A 4,735-nucleotide genomic window follows, 5' to 3' on the forward strand; every position below is an offset into this window, starting at 1 on the left:
GTAGGGGACTTCTTTATTCTCATAATAAACAGGGCAAGAGCTACAGATGGCACGGGATAGTCGCTCTTTCAGATAATGCGATAGCGCCTTGATCGAGCCACGAGGCGAAGGTTAGCACGGTTGAGTACACTTATTCCAGCTAACGGCAAAACCATAGAATAGTCATAGTAGTAGGCCTTGAGTCTATAGGCTACCTCTCCCTCGGCAGCTAGGCATAGTTCAAATAGGCATATCTAAGATAGGCCTTCTTCTCTTCTGGCAATATCAACATGGCATCTCAGGCAGGCTGTCACTTCTTTCGGATGCAAGATGAGATGGCAGTTTGGTAAATCAATGATGAGGGATAGCGCAATAAGTAGCCTTAGCGCATAGCGCATCCGACAGCCAGCCCTACCCTGGTAGTGGAAGTGGATGAAACGTCAGGAGGCAGTGAAGAAAGCACTAGAGGTAGGCTGCTCTATACCTTATTTCTAAATATGTGATTTTTCGCTCTTAGCGGATAGGATGCTTTCGATTCCTTAGCAGAGCTAATTCGATCTTCTCCTTTCTCTGGGTACGGTACAAAGAAGACCAAATGGATAGAAGAATCCTCAGACCCAATCGACACAGTACCGAGCCAGAGCAGTCTAAGACGGGACAAGAGACTCTTTGTTCACAGCTTCACATCCTCATCTTTTTGAAAAAGCAAGCTCAAAGCTTAAAGGCTAAGATCACATAACTACTGTAAAGCGAAAGGCGAAAGAAGTGGCTTAGCTTAACCTCTTCATAGACACATGGGCGATCCAAGGATTTAGGTTCAAATCAAATCCATCTCCCCACAGTTATAAAGATAGGCTTCGGATTCGTTCAAAGAGAAAGAGTAGTACTTGCTATTTTTTTCTCCCTCTCGCCCCTATTCGATAAGGCAAGCTGCTAGTCGAACTAGAGCCTTATTACCGTTCCTGACCCAATCCAACTCGGATCAGTTGGCAAATCGAACCCTAAAACCAAAGGGGGGTACTTTACTAAAAAAAGGATCCCTAAAATCATACTTGATAAGGCCGAACCGGACCAGAATCTTTTAAGCTTTTACTACGCTATGGGCAAACTTACTCTAGGTACACAGAAAGACCAAGCTAAGCCAATCTCACGCCGAAACAGGGAAATTCTAGCCCTTGAAAGCAGCCCACTTCGTCCCTCTATCCCGGAGTTACCTTAGCTTAAGGAGCTCATCTAACTAAAATCAATTCCACGATTCAATCTTTCTTGTGAAACGTTCATATTAACATCTTAAGGGGGATGCGAGTAAGAAGTTCTTTCCTTCTCTTCTAGTATAGGCCGCAGGGATCACTTCACTTGGCTTACTTCGTACTGAATGCCCTACTTACTGAGGTCCCGCCCCGAGAGAACTCGCGATGAGCTCTTAGTGATTAGTCAGAACCGGGTCCAGCTAGTCTTTTCAGATCCTGCCTGCAAAAAAAGGGTCTAGTAAGCGCGGATTCCCTAGAAAAAAGAATATCATAGAAAGCTTTTCTCTTTAGGGGCGGGCATAGAACAGAGCTAGACTTCACAAAGGCGTTCCATCGATCCAATCCCTACTTCTTTTGGTCTCAAAATTACAGAAGAGGGAAAGATCTGAGGATAGGATTCTAGTTCTCCCCAAGGGAAATCCAGCCTTTGAAACTAGTTCAAATCGAACTCAATGGTTACACAAAGTGTTCACCAGAAAGCGCTCAAGAGAGAGAGAGTAAAGGAACTTACGGAGGAAGGTTTTTTCGTAGCCTTTGACTTAACTGTTGGATCATCAGATCACTTGATATTACTGCCCGGAACGAAAGTAGGAAAAAGGCAAGATCAAAGTTCTTCCTTGAGGCCGGCTCAGCTAACCGATATGATGCCGAATTCCCGGCTCGCTTTTCTTTCGCGCCTTCTGTTAGGTGGGCAGCGCTACCCCCCTTTGTTTGCGTTGTCCTGCTTTCGCGGTAGAAGCAGGAACCGCCTTCAATGACAAGCGAAGCATACTTTCTTCATATGCGATTTATCTCTTTTAGAATCTTCTCCTTGTTTCAAAGAGGGCCCTGATGCCCCTAAAGATTGAACTATACCGCTAGGGGGCGAAACCAGGATACCTCGACGATACTTTTAGATAATAGAATAGCAGATAGGGGGAGTGTATCGCGGAATCATCCAGTGGTGACCAACCAAAAGAAGTTGCGTTGATTATTCAATGATAAGATCATGGCACGAAAATACTTAAGGATTGGGGTAACCAGGCCGGGCGGCAGACACTTCAATGAAAGAGCTCCTTTGTTTGGAATCTTCCTTGAGAAAAGAGAATGAAATAGCATCCTTCCCTACCCCATCAGATAGGATAAAGGGCCTCTTTTCAAAGAATAAATTCCTTTTCTTATGCTTAAGCCTATGTACTTTTTTTTCAGTAGAATCTGCTGCCCTAGATTCATCGTCTAACCTTCTTTCTTCAAACTCTATACCTATTGTGTGATAGGGCCAAGAGTCCTCCGCCTTCAGCAGCTCTGTTATTTAGTTAGAATACGCTTACTAAATCCCACTTTTGATGAGCAGAAGTCGCGCTCAATTCGATTCGTATTTTACTACTAGGTGATATGTATGAATATCCTCAGATTCGTGCAAACTCCGATCGAAGACAGAAATCTGCCATTGCCGGAGACCCGCGTTCGAAGTGGGGAGTCGCTTCGGGCCAGCCAGCAGGGGCAACTTATCAGAAAAGACTTGCTCCAACTCCTTAACAAGCGAAGGAAATAAAGAAGCACGAGGGCGGGTTCTCTTTGAAGAGAAGGGGTCAAAATCTTCCCAATCAAATCCATGGCCCATCCCCGAAATGGACAAGGCTTTACTATGGGATTCAGAGGTATAGCTGATCCTGCATGATGACCCCTGCCTCCTCCTTACTTGGTTCAGATATAGATCCTATTTAGCTAAAAGCGCTGGCATTGGAATTCGCCTATTATAGACTCGTTGTGATATTGCAATTAAGGAAAGAAATCTAGTTTTCAAGGAGTGGGGGCTTTGGTAAAAGATTGAGTCTAACAGGTATTTATTCAGTTGCCACGTATGGGGCCTTTAGCTCAGTAAGGCCTACAGCTTCACCAAAGCAAATCGAACATTTCTAGCAGGAATAGAGAGACCTGAGTCGGTAAAACAAGGAAGAAACCTATGTAGTGGGTTCGACTCCCACAGGAGCGAAGGAGGATTTGTCAAGGCCATCCTTTGCTAGTTCATTCATTCCCTGCTGTCTCTTAAATATATATAAGATGTAAACTCTTCTTTCAACTCGGAGTAAAGCCCTTCTCTTTCTTTAGGAGCATAAGAAGATGAATCCGAAAAGAAGAAGCTATTTCGGAATAAGATCAGCTATTTCACCTGTTGTCGTAATTGCTAGTAGTAGTTGGTAAAGGTAGAAGGATGGTCAAGGTGCGTAGCCTAGGATTTGAAAGAAAAGGTAATCCTCTGCTAATATCTTTTCTAATAGAAAAAAAAAAAAACAACATTGTGCTCTTGCTTGCTACAATCTTTGACTCTACCTATACCTAGTGAGTTGCCTGCCTACCCGAAGTTCTCCTCTTCTTCTTATTAAGAGCTACAAAGTGCTTTTTCGATTCCCCGACATCTACTAATTTCTTCTTCAATCGATGCCAATTCGGCTATTTACTGATCGCCTATCGCCTTTTGCCTGTAAGTGAATGAGGAATGATTTAACTTCGAAGTCGTAGAGCGCGGGGCTGGAAGCTCAAGCTCACCTTTCATTAGCTGGGGAACATACCGGATTCTTAGTCTGAGAATTCAATATCTCATACACCAGGGCTATACTTTGAATCACTAACTTACAGGTTTGCTTAATAGAACGACAGGCTTACTACAGCTAGAACCAGTGGACTGAAATGATTCTGATTCTTCCTTACGAGATATCCCCGGGGATTAAGAACCTCTATCAAATAGGGGGCCAGCTTTCTATCACTTTATTACTTGGGACTTCCTGACTCATCACCTTCCTCTAGTGCTCAAAGTCCTACTGGATTGGATGGCTTTGCTTGCTTGCACGAGGGCGGCTATAGGCTTGCGGATCATTCAATAGGAGTCAAGTGAAATAGCCGACATCTCTGTATGAAAGAAACCTAACCCGCCATTTTACAGTAAGTAGAGTTACATCGATTTCAGGAAGTGTGCCTGTGGGCCAACAATTGACAACTGAATTCTTATTGCCCCCTCCTATTCATTGTTTTGATTTGTTTTCAATTACCTTCGCCGCGTGCCACGGAATGGAAGGGGGGTCGATCTGCCAACACTCCTTTCGATAAGTTCCCGCTCGAAGCTCTACCAACTCGGATGCTTTGAAAACAACTCGTTTCGTAAAGCTCCAGCTTTCAACTACCTTTTTCTGGAAAAACGATGATGATTGACCCCCTCGCCGCTGTTGGAGTAAAGGCATGCCCTGGGCCAGCCCTCTCACCAACCTCAAATACAAGACTGAGACTTGCCCTACTTCGATCGCTTGTAAATAATAAACTTGAAGCGCAAAAGAACGTATACTCTAGTCCAGTCCGAGGAGCCCTGTCGATGGAAAGGGGAAAGGAATTGGCGATCACTGGCTCTTGCCAATTGTGGGAGAAGGGCTCGAACCCCTGACTCCTACCCCTACTCAGTTGAATCTTGTAAATAATAAACTTGAAGTAAAGGGCATAGCCTGAAAGGCGAGTTATAAGTTTGCTCTTACTCT

General features: G+C 44.3%; 1 protein-coding gene across 1 annotated transcript in view; it reads left to right on the forward strand.

Annotated features, from left to right (window-relative positions):
* The window catches only part of LOC127743751 (cytochrome b), a 5,827-nt gene extending 2,380 nt beyond the window's left edge, over nt 1-3,447 (forward strand). Inside the window, exon 1 of the mRNA XM_052255936.1 lies at nt 1-3,447. This exon is cut by the window's left edge and continues 2,380 nt beyond it. The gene's annotated coding sequence lies outside the window, so the exon portion shown is untranslated.
* The last annotated feature ends 1,288 nt before the right edge of the window (nt 3,448-4,735 follow it).

This window comes from Arachis duranensis, unplaced genomic scaffold (assembly GCF_000817695.3).
Source record: "Arachis duranensis cultivar V14167 unplaced genomic scaffold, aradu.V14167.gnm2.J7QH unplaced_Scaffold_103477, whole genome shotgun sequence".
NCBI lineage: Eukaryota > Viridiplantae > Streptophyta > Magnoliopsida > Fabales > Fabaceae > Arachis > Arachis duranensis.